This window comes from Seriola aureovittata, chromosome 1, assembly GCF_021018895.1.
Source record: "Seriola aureovittata isolate HTS-2021-v1 ecotype China chromosome 1, ASM2101889v1, whole genome shotgun sequence".
In the NCBI taxonomy this organism is placed as follows: Eukaryota; Metazoa; Chordata; class Actinopteri; order Carangiformes; family Carangidae; genus Seriola; species Seriola aureovittata.
In genome coordinates, this window is record NC_079364.1 from 20,369,885 (window position 1) to 20,387,384 (window position 17,500).

General features: G+C 39.7%; 1 protein-coding gene across 1 annotated transcript in view; it reads left to right on the top strand.

Annotated features, from left to right (window-relative positions):
* The window catches only part of smyd3 (SET and MYND domain containing 3), a 66,373-nt gene that overhangs the window by 34,029 nt on the left and 14,844 nt on the right, over positions 1-17,500 (top strand). The gene's annotated exons all lie outside the window — the stretch shown is intronic.

The following is a 17,500-nucleotide window of genomic DNA, read 5'->3' on the forward strand; positions in this document are numbered from 1 at the left end:
TGATTAAAAATACTAAACTGAGATGGTGGATATTGTCCTGGTCAGCAATGAATAATTGGCTAAAGATATCCGGAGTAACTCCACATCAAATTGAATAATGATTCCTACCTCTGTCTGCTTTTTCTCATTTTGATTATTATGTTTTTACTCTTTCCTGCTCTTTACACGTCCTTGATTATTGTCCTTTTTTTGTTTGTTTTGGTCTGAATCTATTTTCTCTCTGCTCTCTCTCATCATCAGTCACTGCTTTCTCCTTCCCTCTCTTCATCTTTCTTTTTGTAATATTTTCTCTCTACCCCAACTCTGTGCCCCTCGGGCTCATGGTTTGTTCCTGAGACAAAAATATCATCCATGGAGTTTCACTAATTAACTACTTAGTGTGTGTGTGTGTGTGTGTGTGTGTGTGTGTGTGTGTGTGTGTGTGTGTGTGTGTGTGTTTGTGTGTGTGTGTGTGTGTGTGTGTGTGTGTGTGTGTGTGTGTGTTTGTGTGTGTGTGTGTGTGTGTTGTGCCGACATGGCTCTCTCTCTTCCCAGGGTAACAATCAGTATGAGGTTAGCTCCATTTGTTGTATTTGTTCTGTGCAGTTGAATAAATACATGGGAATAAATAAATGAATTATTGAATAATATGAATTATAAATGGGACAGTGTTTTTATAGACAACACACACAGTGAATAAATAATAAACTTTTTCTCAGCTCCTTAGTTGCGGTGTCATAAAAGAACCATGTTTATTGAAAAATAGAAAGCAAACAGGACTGTGGCTAACTGATGCTAACACGTTTTATGACAGCTGCAACATTTACTTGATTAATCACTTAGTTGATCAACAGAAAATTAATAAAGTAAAACAGAAAATATCCATTTTGATAATTGTGTAACTGTTAAAGTAATTTCTAAGCAAAAATGTCAAAACGTTAAATATTTGTTGGTGTTTGTGTCTTAACTGAATATTGTGCTTTGGACTGATGGTCGGCCAAAACAAGATATCTGAAGTCATCAGTTTGGACTTTTGGGCATTTTTCACTATTGAATGAAAAACGTCCTTATTTGCAGCATTTTTAAAGGGGACAAAATGACTTTGCCCAAACCAGTTGCTCTGAAACAAAACTAGTTTCCCTGTGAGTTCAAAAATCATTTGCCTTATTACCTCCAGAAATGTCTGTTCTTTTTCCACACTGCACATGTCTCAAGTAAAATGCTTATACCTTTCAAAAGAAGTGTCCATTTTGCTTTGTGAGCCTCACTCAACTGACCTTATGTTTATTTATATATAAATGAATGTATTTTAGGGAGCTACTGTGACTCATGTTTGAAATGTTGTGTAAATGAGCTTCATTCAGTGTTTGAACTGATAGCTTTAATTTGAGGTCTGCTGTACATGTTGCTGTTGCTGTACTCTGGTCATTGTACCATCATATCAGTGTCTCCTCATTCTGTTGCCTGTCTTGTTGTGTGTGTGTGTGTGTGTGTGTGTGTGTGTGTGTGTGTGTGTGTGTGTGTGTGTGTGTGTGTGTGTGTGTGTGTGTGTGTGAGCACATGCATGTGCACTTTAGTAGATGGATGAGGGTAATTTCCATTTGCCCAGGCAGTACTTTATCACTATAGTGTACACACACATGCGCACATAACACACATACACATACTGCATATACATACACACATAGCCCAAGGCACTACTTTATTACTATAAGAAACAAACACAGGATTCTGAATCAAAAGTAGATTACATTACACCTCTGTGCATCTCTCTCTCACACACACACACACACACACACACACACACACACACACACATACAGAAATACATATTCTGCTAACCTTATGCACAAGCACATGTGAAAAGAGCATGGACACTTGTGGATGGCAGCCACAAGGGCAAACATACTGTCTACACAAGGGTAAAAGGTCACAAGGTGAAAAAAATCTTTACGCATATGGACACACAAACGCACAGATGAAAGGGACAAAAAGAGTTTCTGTAGAAGGGACGATTTTATTTATTTATTTATTCATTTTTACCATGTCAGTACAGTGCATTGGTCTCATTGTCACATTTGTGAAATTAAGGTTGAAAAATTAAAATTATAAAGCTAACGCAGCACTGTATTGAGCTAAAGATGTGTATTCGAACAATATATTTTAGATTCATTTTTAGACTTAGTTGTCTTTTCTTTAGGACTCGCATATTCACACATTTCACTCTTATGCTAATTCCCTGATTGCATGTCTCTATGCTAATGACACCAGTTAAATTAGGAGTCTTTGTTCTGTGAAGGACACACAGATGGATGTGTGTGACTGCAAAGAGAGAGAGGATGTAAGTATATACAAACGTTATGAGCTGCAGATGACAGGGTAGCATTGGGTGTTTTGGTATGCTACATAAAAGTTCTGTTTGTTATATGATTTATTTAAAAGTCAGAGAGAACACAATCATGGCTCATAGACGTCAGAGTAAAGGTCAAGCTAATCACTTAAGTTACAAAAATCAGTTATGTTTCCACTGCATATTGAACAAATCTCAATTCACATCTTGTTAGTAGAAATATAAATTTTGGCCTCTTGAAAATAGTTGTTGAAAATTATACTCATTATTAGTAGCTTCTGTATGTTAACAGCCAATTTCTGGTGGCTTTTACTAGATGAACCACTGATTTCTTAGACCTCCTGCACAGCCCTCAGCAACACACACTGTTTAGACATTTTGCTTAACACCACAGTAAAACTCTCAGCACTGCCACTAGATTTCGTAGTATTGTGTATTAGATTGCAGAGTTGCCTTTTTGCTTTGGCTTCTGCAGTAAACTGAGATTTGTGGATCATGGCAAATAGTGATAGCACAGCAGAAAGCTGGCAGACAGACCATAGCTTAGTGTTTTCATGTTCCGTGTTTTCTCGATGGCAGAGTATGGATGGAGCACACTCACCGCAGGTGTGTTTGTTTTCACCTTCTGTTGGAACAGTAGACATGGCTGTGTTGACATCATATTTTTATTTGTTCATTCCTAAGTGAAGCTGACAACAGCATCTGCAGAGAAGAAGTGAAGAGGCAAGGAAAAAGAAGAAAAATGTTTAAAAGTTGTTGATTGCAGGAACTAAAAAGGGGGCATTTCTATAGTAACCCAAGCCCACTCTGCAGGAAACGATAAGTCTCGTTACCCTTTTCACCTTAATGGGAACGTCATGTAACATTGGAAAAACAGTATAATCTACACACTTGTGCAACCTCGTGCACGCAGACACAAAGTATCTCTCTTAAACACAGCTGTAATGGGTATGGTGTCATTATTAGGATGACTATTGATTAAACACTATCTGTGCCATAAAAAGACCATTATCATTACAACCTAGTCCGCTCAAAACATGCAGGAGCACACATGTAGTGTATAAAGGCACAAGCTGTTGTTGGTATGGTTGTAATGTATAAGCATTTAGGCATACCTGAATACACACACATATAAACACACACACACACACACACACACACACACACACACACACACACACACACACACTCAGGGATATACACACAGGTAAATGGATGAAGTGTTTGAACTATAACCTGGCAGTCATCCTGGAGTGGGAGATAATTGTAGTTTTACAACCTTGGGGATTATTGTGTGTGTGTGTGCGTGCGTGCGTGCGTGCGTGCGTGTGTGTGAGAGAGAGAGAGAGAGTATATAACCCTGCAACAGAAGACGTTTTTATGTAAAACATTCATCAGGCTTTAGCCTCCAGTGATATAGCAGTATCTTGAGAAAAGATGGACATAAGTCATATTTCCCCAGGTAAGATATACAGACAGGTGACAAAAAGGAAAAACCTGACAAATGAGTGGAGCAACAGGATGATAATGCCTCCATCCATAGGGAACGAGGGGGTCACTGAATGGTTTGATACAAAAATTGTGTGAATCATATGCCATGGCCTTCACAGTCACCAGATCTCAGAATGGTGTTCATCCCTCGTGTAGAGTCCAGAGACGTGGTGGTGGCCCAACACCTTGCTAAGGCACTTTACATTTGTTTTTCCTTTAATTTGTCATTCGTCTGTACTTTTGTCATGTTCTAAAAGATTCTTTGAATTTTGGAGGGTGATTTTACTTGAGAAGTTTTTGCATTTCTTAATGTAGACACAATTTTACCCCAATCTGCACATCCTTTGGTAGGACACATCCCGATTGCTCTTGCTATAGTTTGCTAGAGTCGCACAGGGTAGTAACAGGAAGGACGAAATAGCACGAATGTGTGTGTGTGTGTGTGTGTGTATAGTCCAATGCAACAACACATTTTATAGCTTAAAAAATTTGAAATTGCCTAGTCTTCCAAAAATACAGGCACTGTTGTTATTGTGCGCCCCATGTACATTCATCTTAAAAGCCCTAAGGTTCCTGTGTCTCATCTGAATAATCTTTTAGACATTTGTCCTTGTTTTATTGAAAGCAGAAAAGACATGATGGAGGGAAGAGGAAGAGAGAAAGAGAATGCATTGATCAGGCATAAACTCATAGCATGGTAGTAATTTAACAATTTTTTTTGGTAGAGTATCATAAAACCCAAACCAGTGTACTGTGGTTGCCATAGAGATGCTCTCTGTACACCTGTCCTGTCTGACAATGCAAATGAGGTCTGCTCGTAACAAAGCCAAAGCATTAAAGTGATGCATGTTGTTATTTTCACACATTAAAATCAAGCGTGAGCCCAGTGGTATTCTACAGAGCAGGAGCTGATACAAACACACGGCAGGCTTCAACAACAACCTACGGCAAAAACTCAGCTGCAGAGATAAAGTGGAGAAAGTTGAAGATTTTGGCTTAAAGAGTGTTGTACTAAGCCATGGACGACTGTGCCAGTGTAACATGTCATGATAAAAAGACAGAAGTTAAAAATGCCCAGAAGTTGGAAATAATTGGGATCAGCAGTTGCCTGAGCGACCTTGGATAGGGTAAGCAGCACTGAAAATGGATGAGAGGAGAATTACAAGTTTCTTGGCAACCATCACAGTGCTAACATGTTTGCCCTCAAAAACCTGTCCAGACTATTTGTATGCCTTGGGGCTTACTCTGTAATGCATACCGCCGATGGCCCAATCCCAGTACTGCTGACATCTCTCTTATGACTGTTAGAGTTTCCTGAGGGCACGCTGTCAGACATGCAATAGCAACAACTGCTAGCTGTTCATCATGTATCAGTTTTGACAGAGAGAAACCGAATGAGGGAAGATATGAGACATATGAATATTTGAATGAATACTGTCGGTGAGTGCAACCCAACTGCTCAGCCACATTTATTAAGTCTATTGGTCTTTTCAAGGACGATAGTCTGATGTAACACAGAAAATAGGCAACAATCTTCCCTGAAGAGCCAAGTGCTGTCATTATTTTCATGCCAGTCAAACACTGACTTCATTAGTTAAGCCATCTTGTTAGAGGTGAGTTCACATTGGCTGCAGTAGTACAGTATCTGACTGGATGAAAAACTTGCAGACTTTCCTCCCTCCATCGATGTCCTTGGTGTAAAGAATTAATTAGGTTTTTCACTTTCTGTCCCTCTCTGCTTGTCAGCATGAATTTAATGGTATATGTTTAACAGCACACCAGTAGAAATATGAACCAGTATATGAATTTTGCTACAGTGTTTGGCACTGTAGCAGTATAAAATATGGGACAGTGGATCCTACAGTACTACTGCGCTCAACCTGTTAATAATCAATCCTTTGACAAGTATCACAACAAATCATCTCTGTTGTTTGTCTCGCAATATTTCCTTCCTTAATCAGTGTTCATGTTGAGAGTGAAGGCTTTTCTTATGTAGATTGTGCGCAGTATTGTGACTAGTGCCTCATATTCACTACCCTGAGGTAAACACTTGTACATATATACATATATATACTTGTAGCTATACCTCAACTCATATACACACACAGAGACATATGTGTCTTTTCAGGGTGATGGGATGTTTTGTAGCCCTGGAATTCCTAAAACATACTGATCGAATTTTTGTAGCATGCTCTTTATTTGAAGTTAATATTTAGGTGCTTCATAAAGGCACAATTTAAATTTGTTCTTTTTAAGATGGAATTTCAGTAATATGAATCTAATGTAATAATCTATATAGTCACTGCTTTGCAGTTCATAATACAGACCTTAATGCTCATGATCAGTGTCTCTTTATGTTAAATGTGAAAGTTTTGGGTGCAGCAAATGCACAGAGGAAAACCCATTCAGAGCTGGCTGACTGCTGCCTTCAGAGTGGAAGGAGGAAAAGCTATTCCCCCGTGAAACACCCTTTGATTCAGACTATAGGAGAGCAGTCAAGCAGTAAAAAACGATTTCCGACATAGAATACTGCTCTGAAAACAATAACCAGTTCTTTTTATCTTTACCCACCCCCATTCTTCTGATTTAACCTGTCTTCAGACTGTCTGCTTGGCTGAACTTCTCTGTTTTCTTTTTTTTTTTTTTTTTATAATTTCTTGCTTACTTGTTTTATGTAACTGTCTTGTCTGCTTTCTTTCTTCCCTCATTTCTTTCCTTATTTTCTTGTTATTATACAGAAAATCAGTGGTCAGAAAAATTGAGTAACAGAGTGGAAAGAAACAGAAACTCCTTCGGCCTCTCAGGTCACATCTGTGAATAAGCGACAGTTGTACTGAAGCTATAGGCCATACTCACCTCAGCGATTTACTGCATGAACACTACTGTCTCTGTGTGTGGTCGGGTTTGTGTGTGTCGTATGCATGTTGTGTTGAAAATCAGTGTTGGGTGTTATGTAACCTTTACTGCTCACGAGTCAAACAGCTTCACATTTGAGAGCTCTTCCATACGTAGTACTTGTTAAAGCCTTCTACTGTTGGCCACTGAGTTGCTTTTTGAAACAGTTGATGGTCAGAAACATTGGCGAATGGCTCCTCAGCATTTGTCATTATGGAGGGAAGTGCTCAGTTTGTTCAAGATTACATATTTATGCAATATCTGCAGTATTTGTTCATTAACACTGATGAAAAGGAAGAGAAAGGATAAGGTTCAGCTGGAGCCTTAATGACGCTGTGGCATCTGTTGCATGATGTAGAGTTTATCCATCTGAGCCACCACAACAAGGATGCTTAAATCATGTTATCTTGCTAATGATATTCAAAAGTCAACCTTTATTGAACAAAGGAGCTTACTTAGGAGTGTGTTTACAAAATGCCTTTTGATGGGCAACAGGAGAGAGTTAAGAAAATGGCCAAGGGATTAATTCTGCAGTCATGAGGGAAGATTTATTTGTTACTGTTTAGGAAACTGATATGATTTTATCACATTTATACAAGCATGTTTTTTTCTGCCATTTGTAATGTACTGCAGTAATGTACACCAGAAATATACGTCCTAATATATGTGTGAGTGATATTCAGTATGTTCCATGAATCAGCTTCCATAAACTATATGGGTGCTTGAGGTCTGGATGTACAGTGTATATGGGCGAAGTGTACTGTGTGTGTGTGTGGGTGTACTGTGTGTGTGTGCACACAGGAGCTTAGTAGCTCATCAGCTGAAAATGTGCCAACTTGACAAAAACACATGTCGACTTTCTTTTCTCATTTCTCTTGGAGATGATTGGGTATCAGCATGGAAATAAGTCATTAGAGAGCAGGAGGCAATCTTGTGTTCGATTGCTTACAGCCCGGGGCTATAGTGTGTGTGTGTGTGTGTGTGTGTGTGTGTGTGTGTGTGTGTGTGTGTGTGTGTGTGTGTGTGTGTGTGTGTGTGTGTGTTGTGTGTGTGTGTGTGTGTGTGTGTGTGTGTGTGTGTGTGCGTGTGCGTGTGCGTGTGCGTGTGTGTGTGTGTGTGTGTTGGTCTTGACCACAATAGTAATTGAACCAAGATTGAACCAACCAAAGATTGAATGAATCCATTTAAACAGACCTCAGTGAGCCGCTGTAGTTTACCTGGATATTATTTGATATATCTTGCAAATGTTTTTCCGTGTAGTTAATGATTGTAAAAGCATATGATGCTATTTAACAGGTGTAGCAGGTTTTCCATGACGTCACTGTCCAGTATTAGACATACTGTAGCTATAACCATTTAATGGGAGTACTAAGGGTGTCGGGATATGATAGTATTAACGATAACTGTGATATTTAAAATCCACCTCCTACACTTGTATTTGAGTCTAATTCATTTGCCAAAAGATTAATTTGATTGATAGCATTATTTAATTTTTTTCAAATTTTCTAAAGATATTATGATAATATCGTTGTCATGAATTTGTTTGATAATCATTTTGTGAAAATCTGATGTCGTCTTTAAATTTGTGTGATCAAAAAGATATGGAGCCAGATTAAGCACCATACTATTTAAAGCACTGACCATTTACCTTTAGCCTCCAAGCTGCTGCAGTTTTCTCACTTAAAAGCCAGCCTGGCTGTCTCCTAACATGACTCAGCAGTGTATGTTAACATTTCATAGTATCACAGAGCAACCATCCCAGAATCCTGACGCAGTCCCTGGCAGCAGGGTCTAAAACCTCTCGGCTCCTGGGCCACATTTTTCAAAGCTGCTGCTTCTTACAGTTTTTCCCTCTATGGCCCTCCACTCGATACTCTGCTCGATGTTTTCCCAGGGTGCACCTCTCTAATTCAGCCCGCCTGCTCTCGTTCACGCTCAGCAACTTCACTAACAAGTTTACTAACGAGTTTAAACATATTTCTGCTCCACTTTCTTCCTCCCTTATTCCTTCCCTTTTCTGAATCAAGCGTTTTCTTTCTCCCTCCCCTGACATTAGCTCTGTCCCACCGACCTTCCTGCTGCTCCTTAACTGTCCCCTTCCACCTGTCTCTTAGCGTCTTATCTCCTCCTCTCCTCCTCTCCTCCATTTTCCTCTCCATGTCATTCTCCCATCTGGGCTGTTTTTACAGTTGTCTAAACGGAGAATGACATGTGGGCGTGTATGTGTATGTTTGTGTTTGTAAGTGTGTGTGACTGTGTGTGTGACTGTGTTAGGGGAGCTACAGAAAATTAAAGGATGGAATGAATTTAAAATACTGGTACAGTATGAAACCTTTTTTTTTTTTTTAAATAAAAAAATATCAGAAAATATATACATAATAAACATAGTCACATTTCACCATTGCCAGAATTCCCTCTCCTCTCCTCTCCTCTCCTCTCTCTATTTCCCTACTTCGATTGAAGATTTATAGGTTTTGAAAGGTAATTTCTGTTTGGCATTTGCCTAGTTTTCAGGTCGTTTAATTTAAAGAGCAGTAACTTGACAGATAAATCTAGATCCTAAGATGAAAAGGGCCGGTACTGGGGTGGATGGAGGCTCCTAAGAGCAATGTGGAAAGTCAGTGCAGAAAAGACCAAAGAGAAAAAAACTTGTTGATAAGAGTTGGTCAAAAAGAAGTCTTTTTTTAAAGAATGTTTTGGGCATATGCTTCTACCAGTGAGTGTACAAGAGAGAGATGGGAGTAAATAAGGGAGAAAAAGATGGGGATTACCTGGTATGGCCCTACTCATACCAGGGACATTGCTGTTCATTGTCGGAGCTGTAACTACCAGGCTACAAGGGCATCTTAGAAATCTTGTTTTATAAGTATGACCAAGTGTAGTGACAACAATGACGCAAACACAAAGCTTACCAATTCCGTGCTACCTGAAATGCACCAAAAAAGAAATGAATTGACTTAAATGCAGAATAGGAGGGATAATAATAAAGTTAACTGCACTTTCAGCTATCCAGTCAGCAGGGGAGATGGACACTGATTTAGTTTGACATGTCCTTCAGATGGTACTGTAACTCCCCTTCAGACCTCAGGCTACAAAATAATGTTGTGGATTTTAACCACAGCTCTTGACAGGAGCTTTTCTGCCCGCGGTGTCCTAGCACATCAAAGAGCGCTCACACAGTGCACTCTGTGGCAGCTGGTGCGCACAGAACAGTTAGCTGACTGCTCCTGAGGGGTCACCTCGTCAGGACATAACCTCTGTCACCTACAGACAAACCGGTCTGCTCTGCAGTGAGGGACTCTTGTTAAGCCTCCATTCAGTCAATAGGGAAGGTAACTTAACAACAAGGGCGGGAAACCACATTTTAGGAGACTTAGATTCACATCGCTGATAAACTGAATCTTTATGAGTCTGTGCAAGTTCTCATTCGTCCAGGTCATTGTTATCTCTTTCTCAGATTAAATCGAAGGCAACTGGACTTGTATTTGTCTGTGGAAGACGTTTCGCCTCTTATCCAAGCGGCTTCATCAGTTCTTATGTATTGGTCTCTCTAGTCCGCACTAGTCTGACCAAGAAAGTGGAGTAGGACCCAGGTATTTAACCTCTTGTGGGTGGGTCCACCAAGGTACCTGTGAAAGTACTGGTTTCACCTGACCATTGTTGTGGTCTCATGTGGACGACTGTCGTTAGGGTCAGGTGACCCTGTTGTTATCCCGTGTGAACGACAGTCGTTAGGGTCAGGTGAGCCCCTGGTGGATGACGATCGTTGAGAGTCGTCTGAGGTTATATTGTTGACTCTCCTGGGTACCGATGAAAGGGCGACATTGTAGATGGGGGATAGATGGTGTCGCAGACCCCCTCCCCTGTTTAGCGATGGCCTCTCCACTTTTACATAGTTGGCTTCCTTGACTCCCCTTTCAAACCATCTGTCCTCCCTGTCCAAGATTTCGACATTGCTGTCTTCAAAGGAGTGTGCCTTTTCCTTTAGGTGGGAGTAGACAGCTGAGACAGGGCCTGAAGAGTTTGCCCTTCTGTGTTGGGCCATACGTTTGTTTAACGGTTGTTGTGTTTCCCCAATATATAGGTCATTGCACTCCTCACTGCATTTGACCGCATATATCAGGTTGCTTTTTTGATTGAGTGGTGTTTTGTCTTTGGGATGTACCAGTTTCTGCCTGAGCGTGTTACTGGGTTTGAAACATACAGGGATTTGATGTTTGTTAAAAATCCTCCTGTCTCATCTATGTAAAAGTGGAGAGGCCATCGCTAAACAGGGGAGGGGGTCTGCGACACCATCTATCCCCCATCTACAATGTCGCCCTTTCATCGGTACCCAGGAGAGTCAACAACATAACCTCAGACGACTCTCAACGATCGTCATCCACCAGGGGCTCACCTGACCCTAACGACTGTCGTTCACACGGGATAACAACAGGGTCACCTGACCCTAACGACGGTCGTCCACATGAGACCACAACAATGGTCAGGTGAAACCAGTACTTTCACAGGTACCTTGGTGGACCCACCCACAAGAGGTTAAATACCTGGGTCCTACTCCACTTTCTTGGTCAGACTAGTGCGGACTAGAGAGACCAATACATAAGAACTGATAAAGCCGCTTGGATAAGAGGCGAAACGTCTTCCACAGACAAATACAAGTCCAGTTGCCTTCGATTTAATCTGAGAAAGTGAATCTTTATGAGAGTTAGTGTTTAAATGCAGATAGCAGTTTAAGAGTTATTTAATGCATATACTGGATACTGTTTGCACCCATGTGCTACTACTGTGATGTTTGGCACGCCAGGCCATCAGCGGCATGGACATTTCTTAAACTGTCCCTGAAACTGTTAATGTGATTGCTAACTTTTTAATTGATGATACAGTGCACTTCATTGCATTTACTGACTCTGCAAATGGAGAAAATGTTTTTGTTATTCTCCTCAGTGAGTTTTTGCCCTGTATTGTGTTTAAACTAAAGAACTATTTGGGAAAAAAATAAAAGGACAAATGCTAAGCTCTATGTGGAAGTGTGTCAAAATACATGATAAATGTGCAATTACTAATTATCAGGCCAATCAGAGGCAACAGACATTACACTAAACTAAACTTAGATAAATTATAACCTCAATATATATTGTCAGCAAACATTTGCTGCCCGCTGCAGTCAAAAACAACCCTGATGCGATGGGTAAGAGTGAACCAAAAAGGCAATGTTTGTAGGCCGAAAAATCCAAAACAATTAACTGGAAGATGCAAAAAATAGTTAGTTGATCATTCTCTGAGGGATTGTCACGATGAGCAACTCTTTCACATACAAGCAACCGTGTGATCCATCACTCATATAAAAATATGGTCTATTGCCACTGTGAGGTGAAATGTGCACATTTTGGCTTATTTACAGTGAGAGTGATATTAATAATAATTAAAGCTAAAAAAGTGTGTTGATGCAACAGTGTACGAGTGAGGAGATGATGTTTAGCCTCGTTTTTTTTCCCTTCATATTTCCTCAGTAATTCTGAATATGTTTGTCTGCCTGTCTATTGAGAGATGAAAGAACCGTGATTAGGTCATAAATACTTTATCAAAGCATTAATAGTGCGCACACACACACACACACACACACACACACAGATGCGGCCTTTGATGGTGTCTGATGGCCTTTGTTGTTTTTCCCTGATTGACAGTAATTGAACCGATTCCAGCAACATTAAAGACATAAACCATCCAGTCACAAGGTTTTTGAACTGACATGACAGGACAAAGCAAACCAATCCAACGCCTCCGATATGAGATGACAGGACCTCCCCGCTTCCCGCTCCCCACCATCCCAAACCCCCATCCATCCTCTTAGAAATGTGCCACCCTTATATGTTTCCAAAATGTCACTGAAATCATTTTGATCTGCCCTTCCCTCCATGAATACTTAATGTCAGTATTCACTGTGCAGTCCTGCAGCGGAGTTTACTATGAGCACACAGGTTAGTGTCTTTTCCTACTCCTGACTTGTAGCACGCATGGGCAAGTTTTAGTTTTGATTTAATCACATCCATCTTCATTTCATCTCAGCAGTAAAAACTAGTGCAGGTTGCGTTTCTGAGATCCCTCTCATATTCATATTGTCATTGTGCGTGACAGAGATCAAGACCAAAAGAATAACTGAAAGTGACAGTTTTTATCAAATTGACAAGTCTGCAGAACTTCACCAGCTGAGTTATCACTTTAAGAAAAAATATTCAGATGATAAAGAGGAGCAGTGGACACGCTTACAGTGAAGATTTTGATTTAGATTTGCTTCTGGTGGTTTGATGTTGAAGTTATGAAGTTAACACAGTATCATTTTATCCATTTAACGATGGATGGATGACAAGTCTACCCTAAAAATTTGTTACCATTTAGTTATAGATTAGGTGGCAAATATATTCTTAAAGCTCTGTAGGTGTGCAGTACATAGCGGACACTCTCGCTGACTATTTAACTTCTTATTTTTTCTCTCTTTAGCAGTATTGAAGTCTTAAAGTCAGTGTAGTAGTTACTTATCTATGTGACGATGTAACAGCTAAATGGTGTTTCTTAGTCTAAACCTTACTACAGTGTTTTCAGAAGCTACAGTATGAAGTCCAAAATTTACCATCAGCTTGGAAAAGTGCAGTTTTTTGTTTTTATAATCTCCGTTCAGAAGATGACATTTTGGATACAGGGGGTGCTTTTGATCTTATTTTCCATTTTCCACATCAGAGGCTGCTCACCACACCCTTCACTCATTTGCCTGTCTTTGTTTCTCTTCTTCTATCTCACATTCGTAATTTCTACACTTTTCATCCAAATCTAATCATCAGAAATATTGGGTGTGACAGGCGGGAAAATAAATGAGCAAACAAATGAATGGATGTAGGGACTGACATTTTCTGCACCATTCTGAAGAAAGCCTTTGCAGACAAAATGCACTATCTTTTGTACAGATGCAGTAATTGTGTAATTCTCCACAAAGGCAGTGACTGAATCATATGTATCAGGCCTGTAATCCCCATTAAGAACCTGCTGTTAAGAATTTCTTCTTTATTATTTTCTGGCGAGCTCCTTTCGTTCCAGTTGGTGGAATACAATTCATTCGGTGGAGATGGATAGAAAGTAGCTCTCCACTTACTGTAACATCTCTCACTGGCCTTCTCCTAGAACTGGTCCCTCCTCACTAACACTTCAACACAATGTCACTTCATATGAACCCATACTCGCTCTATTTATTAATGGGGAGGTTATAAATAAACAGGTTAACTGCAGGAGGCTCTTATCATGAGAAGGAAATGCCCATCACCATGGTTACTGGTGGATGATATGTTTGCCCAGCTGTGGTGGTTTTATTATGTGCTGTTTCTCTGCAAATGCCTCACATCTCCAAAGCAGACTATAGACTAGATTTTTAGCTGATTAAAAATATGCATTCACTTGATGAAAAGAATAAGTATATACAGGCAAGGAAGTGTAGGAACAAAGTGAAAAAGTTTAACCTCACTACATCTCCTGCAACAAATGATTTTCATTATCGATTAATCAGCTAATTATTTTCTTCATTAATAGTAATTAATTAATAGTGAAAAATGCCCATTAATGTCCCAGAGCTCAGTGTGACGTATTCAAATCGGTTCTTTTGGCCAAAAGTCCAAAACTCAAAGATATTAAGTTTACTATCATAAAAAATAGAAAAATATTCATATAATCATATTATATTATTCATATTAGAGAAACGAGAACCAAATTTTTCTGTTTGGCATCTTTGATTAAAAAATGTGAAATAGTTGTTGAAGTAACTGTTTCAGCTCTAAAGCCACCTCCAAAAGCAATTTAAGGAAAACATACGATTCATTGTCTAACGTCGTATTTGAAGACAACTAGACATACATGTAATTTGTACAAAGTTTTCTCCATTGTTCAGCAGTTGAGAGTATCGTAGATTCAACAATGGTTCACGTCTTCTGTTGGAGAACTTTGTCGTCCACTTCCAGTCCTCACTAAATATTTTGGGATAGCTCTAGTGGATGAAACTGGAGTTCATGAAGAGGCGGACAGAAAAGAAGATGGGGGTAAGGGGGTCGAGGAAAGATCAGACGAAGCCATGGGAGTGAAATAGAAGCATTTAGGAAATTATTCATAAGTGGTTTTTGTGTACTGTTTCTGTAAAACAGTGAGGCCCACTTGTCCATGTGTTTATGTTTATGTACTTGGGATGCAGAAGGCGTCCACCAGCCGGCTCTGCAGATGTGGATGTTCTGCTAGATTGATTCTCATCCCCTGAGAGAGATGTGTGTGTGTGTGTGTGTGTGTGTGTGTGTGTGTGTGTGTGTGTGTGTGTGTGTGTGTGTGTGTGTGTGTGTGTGTGTGTGTGTGTGTGTGTGTGTGTGTGTGTGTGTGTGTGTGTGTGTCTGTTTGACAGAGAAGGATCTATACGCAGCGGAGTGTCCTACCACTTTTTTTTTTTAAATTCTCTATTCACTTCATAACCCCCCCATGTCAAGCGCTCTTGTTTTACATGATACAGACATACAGTACAACATGCATCATGTATACTGCAATTTATGCAATTTTTTTATAGCATTTAGAAAACATATTCATACATATTTTGTCACTGATAACAGCAAAGAAATCAGAATTACTCCTTTAATTTTTCGAGACAAATTTCTCAGAAAATTACTTTTTGGGCCTGGACTCATAACGTCACATGTTTCTGCTGAGGGTGACAACTACTCACTTGAAAACACTTACTGTATTGTTATTTGTATTCAATATATTGCCATATTATATGATGTATCTGTCTCCTGCACATTAATGCACGCTTAAAGTATCGATGATAGATGTCTATGAGAACAACTAACTAACAATGAAGTGTGTGTAAGTGTGTGTGAGATGAAGAAGGAAAGTGTCTCAGTGTTTTTATATCACCACGTTCCCTCCTCAGCTCCGTGGTGAATAAGTTGAGTAAAAAACCCTCATATCTCATGAGGACAGAGTCTAATGGTGTTTATTACCAGTGCAGATTCAAGTCAAATCAGTTTGATGAGGTCTGGTTCTGGTGTGAAAATCAGCAGGACGAGGAACATCTGTCTGTGGCTCACTGTAAATTGTACCCTCCCTCTCTGCATGCCTCTGTGACTGTCTGCCTCCTTCTCTGACAGTCTGAATACTAATGTTACTGAAGTTACATTTATTTATCTACTTCCTGCGTGGGAGAGAGAAATAACAGCACCCACTGCAACATACAAACACAAACCACAACCACAGAAAAACACTTGTTTACCAGCACCAGCTCAGTAATTGACACATCAAAGACACTAGTGTTTTTTTGTTTTTTTTAGCTTTCACTTCTTTGTTAACTTCTTTTAAGTTTTTGTGTGTTTATTGCTGATTTCCCTTTTATCAACTCTCGTCTGTCTTTACTAAACAACTTCTTCAGGCATTTCATCATTAGAACCATCTCTGCACACAGAGAGAGAGAGAGAGAGAGAGAGAGAGAGAGAGAGAGAGAGAGAGAGAGAGAGAGAGAGAGAGAGAGAGAGAGAGAGAGAGAGAGAGAGAGAGAGAGAGAGAGAGAGAGAGAGAGAGAGAGAGAGAGAGAGAGAGAGAGAGAGAGAGAGAGAGAGAGAGAGAGAGAGAACCTCTCGCTCATTTGAAATTTCTCCCTCTGTCTCCTGAAAGCTTTGGCTCTTTCATTAATATATTTCGGAAATGTTTCTTCTAAATCATGCAGACCACCCTGATGCATTGTGGAAAGTTTATTCATGCAAGTGTTAAATCTTATCCAATGTTTAGATTTGTGATAAACTAAAATTCAGTCATAGTTCTGGTTGTTGATTTAGGAGGAAAAATTGGCTTGGCTCCATGTGTAATGTGTGTATTTTAGCACAATAAAATTGGATATTTAATTAATAATACCCAATTCATAATTAAAACCAATAACAAACAAGGGAAAGCTGAAAAATGAAACACTAGAAAAAAATCACTTGTGTCTTTCATGTGTCAGTTACTCAGCTGGTAAAAAGTGTTGGCAATCCTCCAAGTATTTGTTGAGATTTTTGTCTGTACCAAAGTGGTGGACCAAGCAACCAGCACAGCCATCACTAGAGTCACAAGGCAACTGTCACTAGCAGGGTTCAAATTATGAAGATTGGGGGGGGGGGGGACTTGGAGTCTCAATAAGACTTGGACCCCCCCCCCCCCCAAAAAAAAAAAAAAAAAGAAGTTAATACAACAGTTACTTACCTGTAATCGGAGCCCTTGAATAGGATCTCCGTTCAAGGGCTCTGCCTATAATAGTAAATATTAGGCTACAATATATTTCCCATATTCATGTCTGGAAGTGGACCGTACCATTTCTAAAGCTTGATGTCAGCTGCACATCTCCTCTGCCTACCTCACTCCCTTGAGTGGCTCATGTCCTTAAGTGTCCGCTAACACGAATCATGCAAGCAAATGAACTAACTAATATTAGCTTGTTTCTACCCTTTTCATATCAGCAGATGTTTCTTGTAAATAAGTCAAAGTGTCTCTAACCCCACAGCTCCAATCTGGTTTCATTGATTGAACTCCAGGTTTGATAACTCCTGACTCTGATTAGCTTTTGTTCATGTCGTGAACTGAGGGGATGACGAACTTTCTCCAGCCTACACTGTTATGGTTCAAATGATGTTTTCAATGTGGACAAGAACAATACAATGATTTGTGTGTTATTAGATTATGATTGTTCATTATTGTAACTTAGATGATGATTTTGACAATATTTAAGGCAGATTTATA